This window comes from Aquila chrysaetos, chromosome 22, assembly GCF_900496995.4.
Source record: "Aquila chrysaetos chrysaetos chromosome 22, bAquChr1.4, whole genome shotgun sequence".
Taxonomy (NCBI): domain Eukaryota; kingdom Metazoa; phylum Chordata; class Aves; order Accipitriformes; family Accipitridae; genus Aquila; species Aquila chrysaetos.
Window position 1 is genome coordinate 19,651,388 of NC_044025.1, and position 25,388 is coordinate 19,676,775.

Below are 25,388 nucleotides of genomic sequence, written 5' to 3' on the forward strand. Positions count from 1 at the left end.
ACAAAATCAGCTCTGTATTAAACACAACTTCAGCTTTGAAGCTGGCTGACTCTGGCATCCAACCATTGGCACATAGGATGCCATCTTTATCCCATAGCCAAAATTACTCACTATTTTCTCTCTGTAAAATTATTTCAATCCAGTAAATACATCAGCTTCTTTATGATTTCTTAAGCAGATTTTATTCTCTCAAGGCAAGGCATTTTCTCAATCCTGAAAACTCTTTATGTGTGGGGTTTTTTTTGTTTGTTTTTTTGTTTTGTTTTTTTTTTTTTTTTAGTTTTCGTATCTTCAGTTGCCTTTATTTTTTAATGGGGAAAGGGGATGGAGTCACGTTTATAGACAACATCCTGGCGCGGCATTGCCCTTTCTCCCCTCACACGTGGACCACATCATTGGCAAAAATCACAGTGGGTACTGGCAATTTCTAAAACCAATAGGGCAGGAAAAATGCTGGAGCAGAAAGCATAGCACTGCTCGGCATTGCTGCCATCGCTAAAGAAATACAGATGTGTCACGCACTGTGGCCAGCAAGACTGGAAAATTGTGCCAGAGCCCACTGCCGAGTTAGCTAAAGGATCTTGCATTAAGCTAAAAACGAGCTCCATCAGACACTTAGCATATAGCAGAATATCAAATGGGGGGAAGGCCAAAAAAAAGAGGATTGATGTAAATATAAAGCTTTGGGGAAGGTTTAGGTTTAGAAAGGAAAGCAGCAGTTGCTGTATTAAACATGCTGGTGGTCCATGGCTGGTCCTTCCCCGCACCCCGCCGTGGCTTCGCCCAGCCCCACGTGCCAGAGCACCGAGCCTGGCACGGCTGTCCGCCCTGGCGAGGAGGTGGCGAGGCCATTAAAACAGGGACTTGACTTGGAGTCAGTTCGCTGGATACTTTCTGCTTGCACAGTTTACAACAGACTAAGTACTGGTAGCTCTGAGTGTGCGTGGGAAAATTAATAGCATCCCTGAAGTGTACTAACTACACCAAGTTCTCACGTCTGATGGCACAAAGATTCCCCAAGCACAGGCCATTGCAAACGTTCTGTCCCTTCTTCATGGACAAATATTTGGGCAAACATATGGCCAAAAATAATAACCTAACAAATTATTATTCTCTCCAAATAAAAGGTGGGGGGACTGCAGGCTAAAAGCTTTTTTATTTCTTTCCCGAAACTTCACTGGGGACACTGAAAACTAATGATTAACTGTGATTAAGTTTGAAAGCTATGGCTGAAGAAAACAAAATTCAACCACTTTTGTCAATACCTAAATCATGAAGAGCAGAGAGCAACATTTTAATACTCATTTGCATTTTAATAGGCAAATATCTGCCTCTTTTGCTACAGCTTTATATTTTGGACATACGAGCCTGTGATTTGCCCATGTGGATTCCTTATTCATCCTGGACATCAACGTGTCCTTTAAGTCCGCCACGAAGCACAACTCTAGGCATAGCGCCAGGAATCTCGAGGGAGATTCTCCCACCCCACCACGGCAATGAGCCGCCGTGGAGGCGAAGGCGCAGGGAAGTCTTCCTCCCACCCACTGCTCGTAGGGCAGCCGAAGAGTAGATGTAGCACAGCTCGAGTCAAATAATACAGGCAAAGCCTTAAGATAAATGTACGAAGTGGCCCGCTGCTAATTGATCAGGGGCTGTTTTCCAAACTGAGGGGTTTTTTCACCTTTTTTCTTTCTCCCCTGGTGTCTGAACAGCGTTTCCAGCCACTTATTGCCCCCGCCCCAGCTTCATCAACCTCTGAAATCTCTGTGTGCTCCCAACTCTCACCAAAACAGGGATCCTGCTCTCATCCTGCAGACAAAAGCTTATTCAGCAGCTGAAGCAAGACAACCCCACAAGACCTGCTGGAAAAGCCTTGGGAACCTCGGCAGGTGGCCTTGGGCTGGTTTTTCTTTTCCCCTTGATAGAAGAGCCTCTTCATCGATGGGCTAATTCACATGCTGGTGTCAGTGGTGCTCTGTCCTGTACGTACACAGCTACAGCGTGTCAACGGCACATCCCTACCCTTTAAGACTTGCTAAAAGTCAGGTTCATTTGCCTCAAGACAGACTAATAGTAGTTTTCAGTACTGAACACATACACTGGAAAATGTGCAATGGAAAAATAAAAATGAGCTTTGCCTGAAAAAGCCTCCTCTTGTAATGCTTGTACATGTGAATTTTCCCCCTTATTTATAAAATATATGAAAGTATTTTTAATACATCAACTTTAGTAGAGATTTGTACCAACACAGTATTAGTGTGCAACATTTGAAATACATTTGTATTTACTTTGATGTGTTATATAGTACAGCTCACACAGTGTATTTGCAGTGACCTGGTATAGAAGAGGAGGGGCAAAAAAGAATCACACAAAGTGCTCTCTATAGATACTGTAAATGCTCTTTTTCTCCAAATTTTACAATAAAACTTGACAAAAGCTCATGCTGACAGTGTCTCTTATCCTTTGGGTGTTGTTAGGATTATTGGTGACAGGATACTGTCTCCCTTTTGCACTGGATGTAAGTCTGCAATCAATGGCTTTTTAAACCGTGGGTGTATTCATTCAGCTGAAATACAGTTGAAGTGACGAGCAGGGCTCCTCTCCGCCCTGAAGAAGCAGCTGAGTGTAATTTCTATGTGTATGCATGCGTTGTTTATATGCACAAGTTTTTAATGATATATTTGCAGCTGGCAGCTTGCACATCCAGACTGGACCAGTGGAAAGGTGCAGGAAGGGCTGGAGGCGTGCGTGGGATCTGTCACCTATCGCTGGCAGAGATGAACTTCTTTCAGGAAGGTACCATAGCCCGGCGCAGGAGGACTGCAATTCAGCGTACCTTTTCTAAGTGTATTCGCACTGCGAAACTCAGCCCAAGCCCTGTGCAATCCGACAGCGGCTTATGGGATTGTGCGGGGTGTAAATCAGGGCAGCCTTTGGCCCTTGCTGATTGATTCAAAGACGTCGGTCTGTGTTTCTGGGTTAGCTGTGCAGCTTACCACACACTTTTCCGGGAGCCTTCATCTTTGGTGTTGCAGGGAGACCGATGAACAGCCAACACCGTACCTGGCACCAGCCCCTCTGCAGATCGATTTGGTGGCAGACCTTCTCCTAAAAGCAATAAGGTTGGAATAGGTGAGCTCCCGGTTTTCTCACGTGCAGTGTACTATGGCTCTGTGGGTTTATATTTAAGATTAGCCTGCCATGTCTGTGTATTTAATTTATAATTATAATTTTGGCCTGGGAAAAATTAGTCTGTCTTCACATGGAGCTATTGCAACACTGAGACACAGATGGCTGATTATCGAAATGTCTAATAGCATCTTTGTAATAGTCCTAAGGCAAAAAAAAACCCACTTTTGACAAGCATTATTTGGTGAAACAAATTCCATTTAATTAAGACATGAAGTCTGCACTGAAAGACATCCTAGCTTGTCAACAATATTAACTGCAGCATATACTGCTAGAGGTTATGCTTTGCATTAAGGCTAAATGGTAAAGGACAGGAGCTTTTTGAAGAATTTTTTAGGCTTTCCTGTGTAGCAAGGCTAAGCTGGTCATTTTTCTTGAACACTCTTTTACTTTAGAAGCTCAAATCAGTGCTGATGAAAACACCCAACTTACAGCTTTGGAGGCTAAAATCCTCTCTGTACCCTAAAAACTCATTTCACCAGCACAGGCTGTTCTGCATGCCCTGCCCCAAGGTCTGCAGAGCCCTGACATCCCTGGAGCGGCGCAGCCCGAGGGTGCGCAGGGGCTCTGTCAGCAAGACCATCGCCGCTCGTGAGCGCTTCTCGTAACAGGATGGGTGTTAGCAAACCATCCCTCGTGCAACCACACCAGCTGGGCAATGTTGCACCGGAGACTCAGCAGAAACCATGGGCTTAGTCCAAAGGATGAGGAGGTTGCTGTGCACCGCTCGTTGAGTGAGACTCGTTAATGCACAGGGGGGTTATAGGCAGAGCCAGCAGCTCAAGGTCCGCAGTATCCCATATGGCAGTAAAATTATTCAAGGAGAAATTATGCAGATAGTCAACATGTTCAAGCCGCAATGAATTATGCTGAAAACATCAGCACAAGTAGCAGTCAATTTGTGTTACGGTCAACGAACGCAGCTTCACTTGTTAGAGGCCCCGGAGGCTCAGGGGCCTGGGATGCGCAGGGATGCTCTAATAAACACCCTGAAACTGCTGCTCGTGCATCAGTATGCGACAACACTTGGAAGTTAGCCGGGGAAAAAATGTTCAGCAGTAATAGCCGTCGTGCAAGTGGCACAACACTTCATCCACTAGCAGGTCAGCCGCTAGTTCTCCAGACACACTGGAAGGCATTTTAATCCAGGCAGGATGGTTTTGGCAAGCGTGGGAGGACTAAGGGCAGCAGAGAAGGTGCTATTTCTAATTACCGCAGTTTCGACCACAGGCTGACTCCCAACTCTTGCTGCTCACTCGCGGTTTCCTCGGATGCGATGGGAGCTGCGGGACTCCAGCCGCTTTGCAGGACCTGCCTTTCCCAGGCAAGACCAGGAAAATGCACTGATCCATGTTATCATTACATGGGGGGGAAAAAGTACAATTAGCAGATGCACTTACCGGCCATTTTATTGAAAGTAAGTGTACAGCACTCTTTTAAAAATGAAACTGGCCACTGTCCCTCCAGTAAGCCGAGAGTCTGCTGATTGCTGTAAGCCAGATTTTTATAACCAGCCTTACGCTGATTAGCGACTTCTACTGACACCTCATGAGTGAGAGCACCAGGAAAAGGTCTCCTGGCGCAGAGTCCAGTGGCCACAGTATCAGAGAAAATGGACTCTGGATAAGGTACAGGTTTTGGGGAGCTATAATCAGGTTTGTGTCAAACGTCCCTTCAAAACATCACCAAAGCAGGGTGGAGGCTGATATGGTCTTCACAAAATATCGAGCGATCATACAGGCTATGTTAAATTTGTGTTTATTGAAATCCTTCCCGCAATAAAATCAAACCCACTGGCAGTTGTTTCAAAGTGTTTCTTTAAGTCAGCCAAACAAATCCCTGAATTATCATCTGCAGCAAACAAAATGCAGACACGCTATTAAGCCAGGCTGTAAATATCGTTGAAAAGCACACCCTGACCAATAAATTAGGGGCTGTAGTGGCAATGGTGTTAATGCAAGCCTGGAAGGAGACGCTCACTAGGGGCGAATAATGTATTTGTGGTGTTGCAGGAGAGAGGCAGCTAATGGATGCCGGTTGTGTAGCACACATTGTTCACAAAACCGTTCAGATCGCTGCCAAGCACCTCGCGATCGATGGGCGAGTGATAGCGGGAAGATTTACACTCACTTTCACACCTCCTGGGGAAGGCTGGGATGGTCCAGAGCGTGCGGTGAGATTGCTGAAAACTCAGTGCCAAAAAAAGCCCCGGGTACAGGCTGCCGGTTTCCAGACCTTCAATAAAGTGAATATGGCATCTTCAAGGATTTGCTGTCCTTTCCCCTGTCAGAGGGAAAAATATTTGTTAGACGAACTTTATGAATGGCTGCAGCGAGCTGTCTGCTGTGTCTGGAGTTGGCACCTGAAGGAGCACGGGAGCCTCAGCCGCCGGGATTTTGGAGGCAGCCGAGGCTCTGCCAGCCTGGGACGTCGTGTGCTTTGCCTCTGCAGCAAAACCACAGCCCGTCGCCGGCCGCCCACTCTTTACCGGCATCGTCCGCTTGGCTGTGTGAGGTGGAAGGGGGTCCCGCTGTAACAGAGAGGGTCTGACGCGTTGGCAGCACCCGCCGGTGGGTCTGAGCTCGCCGGCACGTGGAGGCAGCGCCGGCAGCGAGGGGCGAGCCTGGGGTCCGGCTCGGCACGTGTCACCAGCGAGCACGGCCGCTCCGGGGGTGACGGGGCCACACCGTTCCCCCGGGGGCGTAGGGGGGGCTTTTCCAGGTGACAGGGACAGGACACCATCTGATTACGGGAGCTGTGCTGGGTGGAAGAAGAAAGCCAAGAACATTACTAGAGTCCTTTAACAGATCAGGACATAATTAATTCATCATTTCCAGCAAGCTTCTACAGCAAAAACCCTTTTTTTTTTTTTTCCCCCCTTATTTATTTACTTTTGCTCTTGAGGTTAGATTCAATCAGTGCCAGAAAAATTCATGGAAGACAGCAAAGCTTTGCAGGATGAAACTCAACACGATGGAGGTTTCAGCCTCGCGGGAGTTAGAGCAGGAGAGTGCCCACACGCAACTGAGTAAAGAAAGAGCTGCAGGTGTGTGTCCCACACGCGCACTAAACATGAGAAATGTCCATGAGAGCCCTTTTCTGCTTGGGTTCAGGACGGGATCCCACGACGAGATAGATGGCAGGGGTGACGTGAGTAATGCCACCTCATGGAGTGACTTCGGTGGGGTGGGAGGAGGGACAGGGACGTACCCCTGCTGCAAAACGTGCACGGGAGCTGCCTGGGAGATGTTCATCCCTGCTACAGGCACACGAAAAAGTGAAGCGGGAAACAAGGAGCAGTAATGGAGCTCGTTGCAGGATTGGCATCTGCCACTCCGACTGCTCCGTGTACGAAGCGCAGATGTCCTTCCACCTTCTGCCTCGCTGGGCAATATTTCATGGCAGCAAGCTGCTTTCCTTTCGCTGTGCAGCATCCAGAACAAAAAGGATCAGCGCCCTGACTGGCTAATGGCATAAAAAATAATTGGAAGGAGCAATGGTCTTCTGAATATGAAACAATCAATAGGAATACTGGATTTGGCAATATTTCAGGTATTGGAGAAGGCGAAGCCATTTTCAAAATGGAAAAAAAAAAAAAAAAAAAGAAAAAACATTTCTACCTGCAATCCTCAAGATGGCTGTTAGCAGTATTAATAATCTGATCGCTAATGGCTTCAATCCAGCATATGGGGATTTATGCCCTTAATTTCCTTTGAAGATAAGGTACTGCAGGATCAGTAAATCCCTACTAGGATGTGAAGCAAATGTCCTGGAGGGTGTCAGGGTGCTCTGTGCCCCTGCGCCCTGCCTGGCCCAGGAGTGAATCAGCTCATGGACTGTGCTGCTGAGTCCAGAGTTCATCAGCTGCAGCACCAATTTGTAATTAACTGCAGAACCGTAAGTTTAAACCAGCATGCTGTTTTCTTTTTTTAAGCATGCTTTATGGTCACTACATGGGGCATGCAATTTCATCTTCCTGCAGTAACAGATACTTTAGCTAAGCAGCACCAGTTCAGTGACGATGATGTTTAAATCTTCATTAAACTCATCATTCCCATAATAAATATTCACAAACTAATACTTTTAATGTCTTAGTGGGTGAATTTTAAGTTATTTAATCATTTGTCCCATTTTATTTACTACATTTTTGTTTGTGCCATCACATCATTTAATTATTTAATGACAGGGCAAGGCAGCAGCCTCTGCCATATATTGGTAGACCACAGAAGTCATATGTGACATGCATTAACTGTTACTATTAGGACTGTGCAAAAAACATCCTGTGATGACAAAAATGTCAAGAAATTATTCTTCTTGTACCTTTACTCCAGAGGCAAAGACTGGATTGTGGTTGTATGGCATAGCTAGGGGTTACATGTAGTCATAACCTTTGAGGGGCAGTCCAGGATTCCTAGTTAAAAATAGCCATATGTAAATACAAATGAATCCAGCAAATACTATGGTAACTGGAAGTGCCACACATACAGATTACACCGCACCCTCCCATGCCCTGGCAGGTTTGGTCTGCACAATCCCAGTACGGACCAGTCAGGCGTTACCCAAAGGTGGCCCCGTGGGTACCCTAGGAGTGCAAAACTTGACTTCTGGTTCCACTTCAGTAGAGCAAGTCTCACTACATTGACTTGACGTATGAGTGCACGAAGGAGTGGGGAAAAAATAAGGGAATTTTAGTAGAGATAAATAGGATTTACAATGCTGTCATCTCTAGCAACTTTGGCGTTTCAATTCATTAAATGTCCAGACAAATTAGAAGTTTGTATTCATTTAAAATAATTTCTCCTCTTTGACCTAGCTTAATTTATCATTTTGCGTCTCTCTGCAGTGCTTAGGAGAGCTGCTGTTTATATGAACCCAAAGGAATATACAAGTAAAATATTAAGTAGTTATCATTAACAACACAGTACATTAAAACCCAGCACCATAGCTTCCCTGCAGCTATTTTTGCCGAGCCAGACACAAAGTATTCTCCTACAGATGTAGGATTTGTATTTCTTGCAGTATTAAAGCCGAGACACCTTGTGACAGTGTTTTCACAACTAACACATGTATCTCAGGAATTCAACTGTAGTCACTGCAGAGAACAAGAAACAGCAAAAGGGAAACCTGCACTTCAACTTAAACTAATCCCTATTCAAATGATTTCTTTTATTTTATTTTTCTAATATAAACCTCCCATGATTTATTTCTGCAATTTTGTACAAATTTTGGAATTTTATGTGCTTTTACGAGTAGCTACATTTTGGCGATGATAAGTGCTATTTATAATTTTGTATATTCTCATGTTTTCAGAAAGGAGAGGCTGGATAATCAACAAGCATCTGCGTGAACATTCATATCTTCAGTTTCAGAAATGAATTTTTGTTTACATCAGCAATGGGCACACTCCGACAGGTCCGACACAGAGTAACATGTATGCACTCACTCAGAGTTACAGGTAATCCAAGAGTAAGGCTCTCTCGTAACTGCATTATTCATTTCTCCATCATCAGAAATAGATAGTGTCAATGAAGGCTACATAAATTATATTTATCCAGCGGGCTTAAGCAAAGACATAAAGAATCCTGCTAAGGGTTTGGTATCTTCTTTTTAAATAACATGTATTAATGTGGTTGTCAGGTGGAGAGAGGGATAAGGAAAAGATATAAGACTTCCCCAACATCTTGAGCAAATCAGGCACAGAATAGAATAAACTAGTAAAGACAAGACAATTATTAACTACATGAAGGTGCTGTTACTACTTTATTACAGTGCTTCCTGCATAACACAAAACCATAAAAAAACCTCTAAATTGCAACAAAACCTAAAATTATCACCAAAGAATTTCTTCCCTAAATAGCTAATCTGTGCTGCACTAACATCATCTCAAAAGATCTTTTCCGGGATGGTCCTCTATGAGATGCCAGCAAAAGACATTACTGCGGTCTAGTAACAGCAGAGAACACATACACACCTTCCTTCCACTGGAAAACAATATGGCATCTCTATCCAAAGCACAAAGAATAAGTGCAAAGAAGCAAAATGTGTATATATATGTATACTTATATAATATATATAATCAAGTGGCTCTCTGAAGATGATGTGGACTTTCACTACATTTAGCAGTCAGGACATGGTATGTAGCAAAAGATGTTTTTTCCCCTATTTCTCCTACAGCACCAAAGTCTGTGGCATGGCACTACTGCTGTTTCAGCCCTTCTTTATTAAAAGCTTTTTATAGAAGACTTAATTTAAACGTACACTTTTGCTGCTCATGGCCATGAGTTTCCCAGGTGAGAAGGCTGACTCTTAATGGCACAGCTACCATCTGTTGACTGTCTGAGATGTTCAGGGGGATCTTTCCATGTTGTCTGATTTGATTTCTGCCTGAAATCTGCGCTCCTTTCTTTGGATGACATCCAGAAAACACCTGTGATTTTTCATTTTGAAATACCATTTGCAGCTTGCTACACGCTGACTTGGGAGTTGAGAGATCTGTGGGGAAATGAGTGATATCAGCAGGAGCAATTTGTCATAATGACTCAGAAAATTACAGCATAAAATGTACATATCAGCATTACAATAGAAGGAGGGCTCATTTGTTCTCCCCTTCAAGCGCGTGGGACCTCCTGCTCCAAACCAAGCCCCCCCTCACCCCGTGCTGAACGCGAAGCACGAGGCAATGGGCCAGGGCAATCCCGAACGATGGACCCAGCCTCTTTCACCCCAACTCAAGAGCCTGCGAGGCTGAGGTCAAAGATGCTAGCAAAAAAGCCAGGAGCTCAGAGGGCAGGAGAGAGGTGGCACTTTGTCAGGTTTGGAAGCAAAATGGTCAGTTAGGGAGAGGAGAATTAACTAAGGATTAGTAAATAAACACTGTTTTGGCCATCGGCTAAGCCTATGAACCGCTGTGGTCTGCTTGGAGCGTTCCTGTGTGCTCTGTGTCCCAACGTCTCTGCGGGAACCTGGCAGAAGAGAAACCTTGTGAGAAGGGACAGGTCAGAGACGTCGCAGCAGAGCCGCGCTCTCGACCGCCGAGCAAGCTGCCGCGAGCAGCAGGACTCTGCCAGGAGACGGGTGAACGGGCAGAGGGACAGGCATCCGCAGAAAAATATCTATAAATAAAAGTCATAGTCCAGTGAGTTCTCCCTGGTAAGGCTATTGCAGCCAATCCCTAGATGCGGCTGTGGGGAGTAGAAGTTTCTCTTCATGTTCAGTAGCTGTTCAGAGCTCAGAAAGGGACCTCTGCCATACGGGCTTGTAATATAATAATATATGTGTAATATCTAAAGATCAAGACCATCTCTCTATTAAATTAGATAACAAATAATTAGATAATTTTAATTTACTTTATGAATCTTCTAGAGAGTAAACTGCTTACAGGCAGCTAATGCAATAAACTTACTTTATAAGCAGAAAGCAACATCTGTTACAATGAAGAGTCTGCAGCGCACATTAGGATTCTGCGCACGCCCAGCTGTAGTTAGAGTAAATGTATCATTAAGTTGGTATCCTTTCCCATTCAAAGCACACTTTTCAAGATTTATGTACTGCAGACAATAAGATAGCAGGTGAATCAACTTGCGCTCGACTCTTCTCGCATTCACCCCCTGTCCCGTGGCAAGATAACATTAATAAAAAGGGTAAGACAGCGCGTGGAAGTTAGGTCACTTCTATGTGTGGCAAAGGAAACACAATTTCAGCCCCACGCACATCCAAAGGCATGGCAAAGGCAGAAGCTGTGCTAAAAGAGTATCACTAAGGTCACAATATCAAGCCCTAAAAAAATCAAGAAACTTCATCATACAGCCTTCCTTGCATACACATTACTGTCAGAGATGCAATTGCAGGGAGTGTCCCAAGCCACAGCCCGCCCAGTGTAGGCAAAAACCTGGATTAATATGACTTCTAAAAAATCTTAAATATCTTAGCTGAGTATGTGCAAACTGCAATTTTTCCAAACGTTTGTAAACTCACCAAACTAGGCAAATAGAAGTGACAGAAAGGGACGTTCTTGAGAAATAAATCTACTCTTGCCATAGATGTGACATGCCTATTCCAGACCTGAAAGGTGCTATAAAAGATCAACGAATACATTTTCACTTGGGTAAAACAATGCATTTAAGGGAATGTGTCAATCCAAACACCTACCTTTTTCAATGTTACAATGATACCACATTTTCAGAAGTGCCCAGTGACTTCTTAGGTGCCCTCACTGTTTGAACGGTAGAGGAACCTGGGTTTTGGAGGATGGATGCTTTATTGCCATTGATGCCACTTGTCTGTATTTGTAATTGAACTGGCAGCACAATATAAAAATAAAACCAAATCAGCCGAGCAATGCTATTGTGCATCTTAGCAGTAATAGAAAAATCACATTGTCCCTTCAGGCAGATGAGCATAGCACTAAAGATATCTCCTGATGTCATTTATGTGAAAGTTCCATTTTTATTGTAAGTTAATCTACTGTGTCAGTCATACATACAAACCCTGTCAATGGTCATCGCGCACTCCAAGAAAATGAGCCTCGCTTGCTACTCGATTTTGCAGTTGCTGACTTCGTCTGTTGTAGGAGAAGTCAACAAGGTAATATTAATGTGCAGGAGTTTGGTTATGAGCACAGCTTATCCGTCTTGGTGGGAAAGAGAGCCAGCCCCAGGCACAAGCACGGGGCCGCATCGTCCATGTGCTTGCTGTAGGTGAAACTGCTGGGAGATCCACGGCAGGTTCATTGGGAAGAGCGAGTGTTGTATCTGTGCTTTCACTAGCAATCATGGGCTCTTAGAATCCCCCTTTTCTTCTTTTTAGAGTCTGGGGCAATTCCCAGTGAGGGGCACTGAGTGTATGGATGGTTTGTTTCAACGCTTTCAACTTTGCATCAACATCTTCCCTCCAGGAAGATTAAAGGCTTTGGGGAGAACAAACTTGAACAGCATGAAATAAAGCGAAATAAAGCAAAATAAATCAACACAGGAGCCACACCGCCATCACCTATGCAATAAAATCTCCTCCCAAGATTTTGTATATGTAGTGGAAAAATCCAGCAAAAACACCTGATTTACCCTTCCAGACAGAGCTATTGGAGAGCTAACCTCCATGCTGAGCTCTAGATAAGATGCAATCAAAGTTCCTTTGCTGCTGGAAGGTGTCACTTGCTCTACATAAGGATACAGAGATACTGGCATGATGGATGGCCAAGAAATGATCGTGACAATGCTAGTACAAGGTTACTGTATATTCGAATTGCTGTACACCGACATTGGAGCTAACCGCATCTTAAACATGGAGCACAAGGGCCTGTGATGTCCAAGAAGTGCTGAAATCTTGGAAGTTGCAACCCCGATGTACCATTATGGACAAGAGCCCCTGGTTATACTTCACTGCTATACTCAGCAATGAGCTGCTAAAAAGACTCTTCTTTTACCTCCTGAAGATTATTCCAGCCTAGACTATATGTTATTAAAAATTCCTGGGGCTTTCAGCACCAAGGAGCCAATCCCTGTATATTCCCTACCCTTTACTTGGTGGATGGGAAGAGCCTGCGTGTCCTGTGTCCTTCTCCAGGCGGTTACCACAGAAGCAGATGGAGGAAATGTGCACAATTCACTTCTTTAACTCTGGCCGTGAGTTTTCAAAGTAAAGTTCAGTGCACTTCTCAACGTGGAGCTCCAGGTCAGCATTTGTCAACGTGCTTTATATAGGAAACAGAGGCTATTTTTAATCTCATTATTCTTCTGGGTGTGAAATTGCGCCTCTTCCCCAAAAAACTCAACCAAACAAAATTCAGAGAAAAGCCTACAACTGCACGCACTCCGGAGGATGGCAGATAACCTCTGTTACTGTGCACCGAGGCTTACATATGGCTGTCCAGCTGTGCTTTGCCTGCGTGATCCAGAAATAACCACAAGGGAACACACTGAAGAGTACATGAGTCTTACTGGGAGAGCATTAGAGAAGATGTTTGTCCACAACCCTAAGCACATCTGTATTGACATTGGACCTGGAAGTTGTTCAGCTTTAGATAGTCCACACATTAACCCATGGACCCTGTGACCACGGTGCTCTGACTGTGAAAATTGGGTAGAATACGGGGCTTCATGCTTCAGATTTGGACCCATTATCTGTGGTTGGGTCAACTGGTGTAGAAACACGTGTAAAAGAGCTGCCTTAAAATAGCTTTCAGCCTCGTGGGCCATTCAGAAAATTGCATACGACTCCCATATGTGCAGAAAACCCTGTACGAGCTGTGACATGAGCTGCTCTGTGGGGGACGGAGGTATCAGCTTAAGATGCACTGGAAATTTGATAAGTGGATTAGGCTCAAGAAAGAATTTCCTGAGGGGGGAAAAATCCACGTCTTTCTTTTCTACTGAGAAAGATTCCTAGACCAATCTCATTTATCATGCATTCATTTGTTAAGTAAATATTCATAATATATAAATGCTAGTGTCACTTTAATATTCTGATTAGCATGGTACATCTTTTCCTCCATCTAGATAATGGTGAAAGTCATACTAATTGAAGTAATGTTGTGTGTCAAATGATATAGAGCTGATTTACTTAAGACTTGAATGTCTGCTCCAATTAACTTCCAAAGTAAATTGCACTGAAGTTCCTTTTTCTGTCTTTTATGAAATTGAATACATAAAAAGTATGAGTTGCAAAGCAAATCTGCCAAAGTTCTCTTATATTACCTCTCCACATATTCACTGACCTTCTGCCAGTCATTTCCAAAGCAGAGAAGCCTACAAAACTCGAAACAGTTATCCCCCGCTCCTGCAATAAATTCATATCTATTTGCAAATACAAGATCAGTGTTCTGTCTAGTTCAGATTTCAGGCTTTTCTGTACAGTGCACAGCTGTTACAGCAAGCAGCCATTCAAGAGAGAAAAAAACTGTACATGGAATAAAGGATGTGAGAGATATAAAGTCCATATGGTTGAGTGAAATAAGATCATTGTGTCTAAATTGCTTTTTTAACTGTTGCTGGATGTGTTTATAATCCACCTTTACAAGTCACACAAAAAAGCCTCACTCAGGTGGGTTACCATTGAAAGCTTGACCTTATTAACATCCACTGTATCTTGTCATTTGGCCTAACACTACTGGAACATATTGTACCAACCGCTCCTATATTTTTGCAGTTTAGAAGTGCGTTTGAAAAGTAGTTTACATGACAATCAAGCATCAATTTTAGGCCAAGTGAATGGAATGAATAATGAAATAAAAGGAAACATTAGCTGGGCACCAACAGTAAAAACAGAATTATTTTGGCCACATCAGTTTCTAATGAAACGAAATAGAACAAAATATTCAATGGTTGCACAGATATTACTTAAGAATAAGGTGGGGAAAAGCATGAAAGACTGGCATCCTAGTTCATTTGATTTTTAAATAGCAAAATTACTAGTTCAGTTGCCAGCACACTGCTCCTATCTCATGTCTATAAAAACTAACCGGAGGAGACCTAATTCAGGCTCTGGTTCAAAGCACTTCAGCCCAAGGTGTAACTCCACACCCAAACCTAAACCCACTCATACTCAAAACCACATACTCTCCTGAACTCTAAGCACTTGTTCACCTTGCAGTGATTTTTAAGGGGAATTTAGATACAGGCTTCATCACTTTGCTGAATCAACTCGTAGCAGATCTTCTGGACTTCCACAGGCTGTCGTGTCAAATCCCAGGCAAGGTTTATGCAGGATCTACAATGTCGAAGTGCAAAGAGTGCAGGAGGGTGGCTTTGTGAGCGTGGGTGCCTGGACCCTGCGGGGCTTTGCTGAGGACCACCAGCACCAGCACCACCAGCACCAGCACCACCACCACCAGTACCACCACCACCAGCACCACCACCGTGCCCCCAGCGCCAGCCCCGGGCGCTTTCCTGCTACTGCCCAGCTGCTCCACAGCGTTTAATAGCACTTTAAATTCTCCTGGCGAACCAGAAGTACCTGAGAAGGAACAAGTAAATATTTAATCTACTGTCTGAGTTTTAACAGGTAGTTCTGGGGAGAGCTATTGAATTTCTATCCGGAAAGATGATTTGTGTGCTCAGAATATCAGAATCTGATGCTCACACAGGGATGTTCAGAACAGCAAACTCTCACCAGAAATACTTGAATTACTAACATTTCAGCTGGTCTTCTAATGACTCTCGCCTAAGCCGAGGGTACTTTATCAGTATTCATGCAATGGACCGGTTGGGGAAGCTGCAACCATACCACTGAGTTTTCAAAGCCAGCAATGAAGTTGATTGGCACCAATCAGCCACCAATAGCAATATCAAATACAGTTTAATCAATAGCAGCTGACAGCACTGGAATAGCTTTGGAGATGCAGACGTGCACCCGACCGCACGCTCTGTCAGAGCGGTGGAGATCAGCACAGTCGCAAAGGGGACCACGCTCCCACCGGCTCAGCTCCAGCAGCATAACCTTCAGAAGGACAGGAGCAAAGAGACTCAAGCCTGAACTTTCTTATTTTTTAATTAAATTAATTCCTTAGGTTACTTTAATTTAGTAATTTGTATTTAATTTCCTGTTCAAGGGGGGAGAAGGATGAGGAGAAACAGATGTTGCCCCCTGTGGCCTGTAGACCAAAAAGAGCCATGAAAACTCATCCGTCCATCTGATATTGATTTTTTATTAAGTAACACAGATGCTGGGAAGGTGGCGAGAACTGAGGTATGTCAAAACATTAACTTCTGGCTTGGTTTTTTTTTTTTTTTCATTCTGATTTGAATTACCCAGTAAAAAATAAGATGGAAAATAAGGTAGTAAACCTGCTTTCTCTTCCAGCCATTGAATACACAGCAAACATCCGTTTTTTTCCTTTTTTCTAATATATGAGAGAGGAGTGTGATGAGGGACTTTTTGCCATAAAGCACTGTTTTTTCTAAAGGCTGTTGAAGCAAAGGTTTATTTATGTACTTCATCTGTAAAGGGTCAGTGTTTCTGTTTCATGTAGAAGTTCAAAGTCATAACTGCTAAAAAATGTGCAGGACTGATTTAATACAGGCTGACACAAATGTAAGTTTTGGCCACGCTGTTCAAAAACTTGTCAAATGTTGCAGCATTTTGTTGTATATCCTCTATGCAGCTTGGTATGGGCTGCAAATACAAAAATTGCATTAAGTTGCAAAGCAAAAGGAAGCAGGCATGCTTCTGAACTAGATGGGGCAGTAAAGATAGGAAAGAGAAAATAAATGCTTCAAATCTGTTTGGTTTTAGACATTTTGTCAGATCCATCGAACACATGAATAGATTGAAAAGATGTGAAAATCTGTAGCAACAGATACATAGGTTAAATGGGGAATGGCCTCTTCTGAACATGAAAATCAATTAATCCATTTCTAGAGCTCTCTGGTTGTAGTCAAACGAGTCTAAGAGGATACAAACGGAATTGCTATAACCGTCCTTCGATGGCAAGTCAAGTCATTGTGAAATGAGGCGATCCGAGAGCCTGAAGGCTGAGCCTAGAGGAAATACGGAGGGCTAAGCCAGAAGCAAGAGCAGGGTAGCCTTGGCCTTCGTTTTGCTCTTAGTCACCTCTCCTTCTGCTCTGCTGACAGAACTGCATCAGCCTCCAGGCTTTGGGTCATAGCTTCCACTCGGAAATTTCCTCGCTGGATCAGCCACGTCTGGTTTAGAGATCATTGTCATCAAATTTGGGAGAGACCCTCCGGATCCCTTGGTTAGACCATTTATACTGAGAAATAGTTTGACTATTTCTGCTGCGCTTCTCCAGCCAGAGGACACACCTATGCTACGTCTTGTCTATGTAAAGATCTTTTTATCTACTTCGGTTTAACCAGTTGGAGAGCAATGTGACCTATACTTTCCCCCGGCTCCAGGGGATCAGGGATGCTCAGACCCAGAGTTTGCAGTAGATTTGTTCCTGGTAGAAAGGAGAATACATAGGAGGAGGCAGTCTGCAGGCATTAACTGGAAGGAGAAAAGCCATAACTTTGCCCTGGGAAAGTGTGCAAGCATCGCATTTTTAGGGAAGAAATCATTCTCCTGGAAGAAAATTACACTGTTTTCTTCAATAAAAAAAGTATTTCAAATCACTAAAATATGCAAACCATTCTCTTGTATTCCACTAGCTCCAAACCGTAAAAATTTACAGCTGAAGCCAACTCCGTGGCGGGCTGACACTGGTAAAGGAGACTAGACCATGACTTGTTATGTAAATAAGCCCATAAAAGTCTTGAGTTTTTACATGAAAATCAGATCTTCAACAACCATTCTGCCTTTAGCTTTGTGGATTGTTTAATTTGTATGTACATGATTATGCAGTGTTATTATACAGAGAAGGCATTTTATAAACCTTTAAATGATCAATCAGTTAAATAAATAAAGCATCTCTGGTGATGCCATACTAACTTTTTAGGAAGTGCCTCATCCTTCTGTCATTAACATAATAAGCTTGAATAATGTTTTCACAGCAATTACCATCAGTGGGTCAATGTCTGCTATTAGCAACCTTTCCTCCATGGATCATGAACACAATAAAAGCATGACAGCCCCAGAAGACGACATACGTCAGGAGACTTTCTCCAGTATTGGTGCCAGACTGTTTTAATGTGGCACGTATTGTGACAATAGATTGTCAAGGATCATTCAATGCAACAACAATTTACTGTCTCAGTGGGAGTTTTCTCATTTTGAGAAGTTCAGCAAGTGTTATAAGTCTGTAAATTATGTCAGACATAAGAGGAAAGTACATATATACCAAAGTGTTTTGTAACAAATCGCAGTTGTACCTGCTCAGTAACTGCTTTTTCGACCTGTATTTCCTCTCCTATGTTGTTACCTTTTGGCATTAGCTCACATGGGGTCAAGCTGGCACAACAGTCAGGCTTTAAAGCATTTTGTTGCAGAAGAAGTGCCAGTAAAATGCTTTAGAACAAGCAGTACTTGGCCACTAAACTTAATTAAAAGCAATGTGATTTAAACCCAACACCCGGGGGTTACCTGGGGGTTGTGGAGGTTAATTGCAATTGTTACTGTATTACTTTCCAAACTCAAATTTTCATTCCTTGTATGCAATAAATCCTGCAAAGTCAGCTTACAAAAAAAAAAAAAAAAAAAGCTCTGCATACAAGACATGCATCTTCTCTCATTCAAATATAGGAAAGTGTTCTGCAGACAGTAATTACGTCTCTCAGCACCTTTGCAGAGTTGGAAAATAACCAACTTTATAGGTTGGTGGAACCAATATTGCAGACTTCATGCCAGAACCCCAGCGGCTTCAGGACAAGCATGGGAGCAGAACCCATATCTCACTCCCCAGGAGCATCGCAGAGATGCCACCTGTCCAGCAGAAAGGTTTCAAAGCATTAGGGTCACTAGAAAATGTAAAGATGCAAAATCTTCCGTTGTGATTAAAATAGACATTTTTCTTATAAATACATTGACGGGGTTTTGATTTTCTTATGCAAAATACATGCGCAGGCAAATCTGTCCACTGAAGTAAAAACGAAAAACATCTTCTTTATTTTAACAGTGATAGGTTGCCCTTACCTCCAGCCTGGAGATTTGGATCCTCAGTTGGGGTTTTGGAATAATTTGCCCATTTCTTCTTACCACCAACGCTTGCAGAGTGAAATCATCACCTTCTCCAGTTTGGGAGAGTGAGCTGGGGCTTTCTACAGGCAAAAAGAGACTGCAAGAGATCTGCTCAGCCTTCATGATGGGCACTAATCCCTCCATAAGCAATAATGTCAGATTTCCTGATAAAGGTAATTCTACTGAATAAGCAAACAAAACAAAACAAAACAAAAAACCCAAGCTCCTACAAGCATGTGGATAATACCTGAAGTATTGATTTTGCTTTATTTTTTGAATTCTTTTCACCTGCCATTTTGAAGTAACAACCACGCAAGCCTCACGTTTGGTACTCTAAGATGCAGTAGATTGTTGTGTTTAGTCTGCAGAACTTCACATGATTTATGCAATCAGGAGTTTGAAAAACAACCCCACCTCTGTCTTCTCTTCTTGGAAACATTTCAGTTATTCCCAGTTTAAATTATTTTCAATTCCACCAGTGTGATCAGCATATTTAAAATTCAATCAGCCTTCTCGTTTAAAACATTTCATGTGTGTGTCACGCTAACAATCAACAAGAGTCCTGAGTTTAACATCTGTTCCTACTAGTAAATGGTTTTAATTTGAGAATTGAAAAAATATATAAAGTAATTACTAGGCACTCAATCACAATGAATAATGTGTTTGCTAGCAGCAGTTCTGTCCTGTCAGCAAAAACTCCAGAGAGGCGGAGTGGCAGAAAAGAGGAATTGCTAGAAACTGGGGGAAAAAACCTCCAAATACTGAAACTGGGAGCAGGGTGCTGCTGTGCCTTTCCCCCGGAGAGACCCCGGGGAGCACAGGGGTCGTCGCTGGGGGGATGCGGCTCGTGGGTACCGGTGCTGTTGTGTTGGCTTTTGCATCTCATCACACCATCCCTCTGCCCATATTCTTGCTTGTCTTCTGAAAACAGGTTTGATTTTGTTGCCACGGAAGGCAGGGTGGGTACAACGGCCGAAGCTGTGCCCCCCCGCCGCACGCAGCCCACCGCTCCTCCGGCTTTGTCCAGCGCAGCCCCCTCCCATCACCTCCTCAGCAGATATTACCCAGTTAGCTCGACGCTGACATTTTGCAAGTTGAGCCAATATTGTTTCTGCAAGCAGTAAATCTGGTTCACTCGAGAATAAGAGGAAAATCTGAACTAAAATAGCAGTAGGAAAGTCTGTGCCTTACAGAGCAAGTCCCTGCCCAGCACTTTGCATACAAACAGATCTGATGCCCTGCAGAAAAGTTGTGTCTCTGCCATGCAGGCAGGGAAAGCACAAATAGATAGCTCAGATACGGCGAAGCGAAGTCCTGCAGTGGGTCCTGAAGCGGGGGCTGCGGGGGCTGCTCACCTCAGACCCAGGCACCCTCGGTAGCCGTTATCCCTGGAGACCTCCGCTGCTGCTGCTCCAGACTCACTCTGCAGCTCCCCACGGGAGATGCTGTCCTCCCACCAGGTCTACAAACAAACAAAAAAAAATCACCATGTTTTAAAAACCATTAATAGATACACATTATTCAAACTTTAAAAAAGAAAGCTTTTCGTCTGGTTGGTTTCCTACGTGACTAAGCACATCATGCCCCTTGGGGTTTTTGGAAATCAAAATTCGAGCAAAGAATTACTTCTGTCCTTCTGAACATTAAAAGCTTTAATGTTGAAGCCTTCACTGGGCTGGAGGCATTTTCACCCTAGGTGTTTCTGGAGAATACGGGACTGGATGCCAGCAGGTCTCTGGGAAAGCCTGGACCAAGAACACAGGCAGATCAGACAGGAATGTGCTTTCTAGCCTAAGGTAAAGAAAACACATTTTTCTCTCCTGTTTTATATCATTGCAGGTAGCATTAGCACAGCCTGATGCAGTGGATTTATCCCCTGAAGAGGCTTACCCCTCTACTTGGCCCAGCAAACAGCACCCGCCGCTGTCTGACACGCGCAGCTTGATTCATTTTATGCGTTTATTCTTTCCCAAATCGCTTATTGGGGAGGATTTATGATGGCATTACGCACCTCCCAGAGAGACTGCTGGGCACCTTCCCCAGCCACTCGCCCCGTCAGGACCAGCAGCTCCTCACATCCAACACGCCGCGCGATGTGTCAGGGTGATGGACCGACGGAGGCATCCACCGCTGCCCCAAACGCTTGGAACCAAACCTACTTTTCATTTCTGCCTTGATATTGATATTTGACGTTGGCACTTGATGGGGATTACTGTGGTTACTGAACCTTACAGACATGGAAACTGCTTGCGTGATGTTTGGGGGCAGGCGCTCTGTTAAACAGGTCTGCTTGCCATTAGAAATGATCCCTTGAAGCCTGCAGATGGATAATAGTGGTTTCAAAAGCCATCATGCCTGCCACGTTACAGCTCCATCCTATAAGGCTTTATTCCTGATTCCTGACAGCCCCTCACACGATAACTCCAGAAGAGCTGACACTCATTTGCAACGCCGGGGAAAACGGCCCCGTCTCAGCACTTTGCTCCATTGACTCGACCGTTAAATGCTTCTGTTATTTGGGGAATAAACTTTCTCTGCCCAGGGGGGAGCAGGGATCCCGGGGCAGAGGTTTGCGTTATTTATCCGGGACATGCTGCTATTTGCACCCACATCATGTTATATCCCAGCAGTACATGGACCCTTTTATGAGCACCTGATAAGGGTAAGCAGTGCAAAAAATAAATAGAAGTCACCTGTCCTAACACAGTTGAACTTCACCAAGAAAAAGAATGACTTCTTGCTTTTCGGAAGTGCACTGTTTACTCCAAGCCTACCAAAAGGGACTGTTTAATGTTGCTGCTAAATGCAATACCCTTTACAAAGACTGTATACTCTGCGCAGCACCACCGACCTTGCTGGAATAGGGAACATCATTCTGGTTTTTTGTGTAGTCCTCACAGCACAAATCCCCAAACTGCAATAAGAAGCTGCAAAAAATTCCCCGTACGGGATTTCAGTGTTTGATGCTAAGCTGGAAGCCCCGTTACAGCCAACAATGGGAAAGGGAAGAGATTTGGCCTGCAGACCAGTGAATAAGCACGAACCTAAGGATCCCTCCCGCGACACAGCTGGGAAATCAGCCCATCGGCCTGTTATCAGTCAGAGCTGCTCAGCAAGGTGTTGGGAGCAGGGATCAGTCCCTGGGGGTGGCACCGTGCCTGGCCCAGGGGGAAGGGTACCACCTCCATGCCAATAAAGAACAATAAATCACGCTGCCGTCCCCGCTCCTCCCACGGGTCAGCTTGGGTCTCAGCATCCTCCTTTGTAAATCATTGCAATTCTTAAACCACCGTCTGAGTCTCCTAGCGTTACCAAGGCATCTTAGGAAATCATTAAGGTTTTCGTTGAAAGGAGAAAAACCAGCGCTGCTCTGCATCGTGACGACTGAGCCCCTGCGGCTGCAGGATCCTCCTTTCCCCACGCTCCGTGGAAATATCTTCGGTGTTAGATCTGTGTCTGCACCGAAGGAAGGAAGAAGCCGCAGTGTGCACTGGAGCACAACTGATGGTACTTGTCAACACACTCACGTTGCAAGCAGTAATTTTAATAATTTTCCATCCTTAGAGAAATTACCAAATTCTGCGCAAAATTACCAGTTTTTAAGTAACCGCATTCCTCTCAACATTTCTTTTATTCCAGAAGTAACATTTTTACTTGCAAATCCTTAATTTTTCCATTGCAATTATTTTAACTATCATTGAACAGCAATTAAATAATAAAACATTCTAAGCCCTATACATGCTCTCTGCTGCAAACATTACTGAAACCAACTCCACTGAAGGCAATGCAGAAAAAAATTCACTGCTTACAGCTCATTGGATATAACCCAGAAAAAAATACATATTTTATAGAAACATCTTCTGATGATTCACTGTATATTGAGGAGGAAGGGAAAATTACAGAAGAAAATATGGGACACATTCCAAATTATTGCCATTATACTGATGTCAAATTAAAGCAGGGAGCCAACAGATCAGTTTGGAATGCCTAGAAGTAATATTTTTTTTGCCAAAATGTTGTTTTGTTGAGGTTAACACAGGCATCTTTTGCTCATCCCTTGGAAATACAGAAATAAGATCACACAGCACTTCATTCCTAAGAATTAGTGCTCGTGGAGGTGACACAAGAGTGACTGGACGCTCTCTGGTACAACGTGATATCTGTATGAGACTAAACACATTCAGTAGCTCTCACTCAAGAGGTACCCAGCCTTGCTTTGATATTAATATCAAATTATATATATTGATATTAGGAAACTAAACCCCATGCAGTGCTGCAGTCAGTCCAAGCTGTATCTGGCACAGTTATTACGTCTGAGCGTACCTAGAGGTGCGGTTAGCCAACACTGCAGAGATGCTGAAATTTTCCTGATAGTGTTTGGGCCTGTATTTTAGCACTTTTGTTTATTTTTAGCACATTTTCAGACACAGGAAAACAAATTGAAACAAAATGGTAATTATTTTGAAATATGGTGCTGTAGAAAATACATATTCACTCCTTTTTTGCCTCGGAAGTGAGAAAAGTGTTTCACTTCTCATTCTTGCTGGCAATGCTCCATTCGGTTCATAATTTAGATGTATGATTTTGTACTTTGGATCTGCTCAGTCAGATGCACAACACAATTCTTAATTATTTCAAAATGGTTTAAATGGAATAATAAATCTAGCGTTTGATGTAACATGGCTGCCTGACCCAAAGAAATATGTGGGTAATTATCATGCTCCCCAAGTGGATTTATTTTTTTTTTCCCAAATCAGTCACTAATTATTGGCTACACTCGCAATGATGACTCGGACTAATTGTGATGTTTTGCCGCATTGTTTCGGACAAGACCAATATAATCCTCTTAATGAAAATAAATGTACAGATTTTATTCCTAGGCCAAAATGCAAATGTGGTTAGTCTGATGGTCATGAACATAATAAACAGAACTGACTTAAAAACCCAAAGGTTAGGAACTTGCAATACTAATTATCTAAACAAGAAAACTCAGTATCAAGCCTGGGCACAGGCAATTTGTGCGGACTCTGGAGAGACCAGTGCGGTGTCTCCCTGATGGAAAACCAAAGCCACCCAGCCAGGACTGCCCCACGCTACAGAGAGCTGCGCCTTTGGTTTATTTGCTTTTTTTAACTGAGCAGGGAATTGATGCTATTTTTGAAAGTATCTACAATTTCATTATCACTGCAGATCCCTTAACAAGGTCACAGCAAATGGAGGTAAATGTAGATCAGCCGAAGTAATGAAAGGGTCTAGCCACAAATATAGATTTTTGGCTGGAAGAAGAAAAATCAGTGTACCTTTAATATGTTTTTTAAAACTTTTCTGTATGATGACTCACATGTCATAAAACACCATTCAAAAATCACACCTCCTCAGGCTAGCACAACCTTCTTACTTCCATCTTCAGGGAGCAAAGTCCTCTTTAAAGGCCAACAACCTAAATTAAAAATAACCAGCAGTAATAATATTGATTTATCATCTCTAGAGGTGTATTTTTCACAGGTATCTAGTTAAACTTCAAGTAATCTCCTCAATTAGGACACTTTTACTCTCAGTGCAGTTACCCAAGTGCAGGCTTCAGTTGCATTTAAAGTTGGTCTCAGGGCTCTAATCCATGTTCTGTCTTTGATTGCTCTGGGAAAACTAAATATAAAATAGGTTGCTGAAGCATGAACAGGGATGAAGAGAGCCAGGAAGAAGACATGAAACAAAAACTCTGCCCCCAATCATGCTCCATTTCATAAATCCTGTATTAAATGTGGAGAGGGTGACATAACCTCAAAAAAATTTCCTCAGACTTCTATAGTATTTCAGATGAAAAGAAATGTTCCTTCTCACTTTCGTTTTAGTCTGAATATAGCTTTTTTCTTACTGTATTGCTTTAAAGAAAAATACAGCTTTGCCTACATATTATGGTATTTTTCATTCTTTAATTGTATTATATAAATATGTATGTATACACAAAAAGAAAGGGAAAGAGTGGCTCTGCACACAGGCCTGCCTTGTTATACTGGGCTTCCTGCATGTTTAACTTGAAAATGTTCTATTAGCCTCTGTCTTTGCAAGCACAATACCTGATTTACTAAAGTATGTAGTAATACATAGCGTGAACCTGAGTGCAGAATGAAGTCCCTTAATGGAAGCAGTAGTCTGAGTTGTGTTGTTAAAAAATGCGTAAGAGACAAATATATATATATATATATATATATATATATTATGTACTACCTTCCAAATAACTGCCATATATGTGTATATACATATATATACATACATGTATATATGACAAGTTAACCTATCTATCTATAAAGAATAGCGTATTGTAACTATGATCTGTTTAGTGGAAAACTTTCCAAAACGTAATAAGCAAATCAGTTCAATAAAACCTAGAGATATTATCTTCTGTGATAACATGGAGCTGTTCATAATGACACACTGGTAATTTCCTCCGGAGAACTGCACTACCAAAACCAGCACAAAAGTTCCCAGCCAGGCAACTTAACCCATGGAAGAACTAACAAAGGGACCTGCAGAAAATGCTTTAAGACTAACTTTGTTTTTCTGGCATTTCATAGGAAATGCATGCTTGTAAATGTTTGTCAAGACAAATTTGCCCCTAATTCTCTTAGATT

The 25,388-nt window shown here is 43.1% G+C and overlaps 2 long non-coding RNA genes across 3 annotated transcripts; both read right to left on the reverse strand.

Annotated features, from left to right (window-relative positions):
- Nucleotides 1-5,844: 5,844 nt before the first annotated feature.
- Nucleotides 5,845-10,980, reverse strand: LOC115334165. The gene is made up of 3 exons (XR_003921055.1): nucleotides 10,592-10,980; nucleotides 9,448-9,681; nucleotides 5,845-5,949 (listed from the first exon to the last, which is right to left on the reverse strand). It is a non-coding gene; the product is annotated as an uncharacterized LOC115334165 (long non-coding RNA).
- Nucleotides 10,981-11,015: 35 nt separating this feature from the next.
- Nucleotides 11,016-24,870, reverse strand: LOC115334166. Of its 2 annotated transcripts, XR_003921057.1 has the most exons (3): nucleotides 24,057-24,870; nucleotides 15,969-20,218; nucleotides 11,016-12,877 (listed from the first exon to the last, which is right to left on the reverse strand). It is a non-coding gene; the product is annotated as an uncharacterized LOC115334166 (long non-coding RNA). The 2 variants fall into 2 exon arrangements; XR_003921056.1 differs by lacking the exon at nucleotides 11,016-12,877 and having other exon boundaries at nucleotides 15,879-20,218; nucleotides 24,098-24,870.
- Nucleotides 24,871-25,388: the final 518 nt, after the last annotated feature.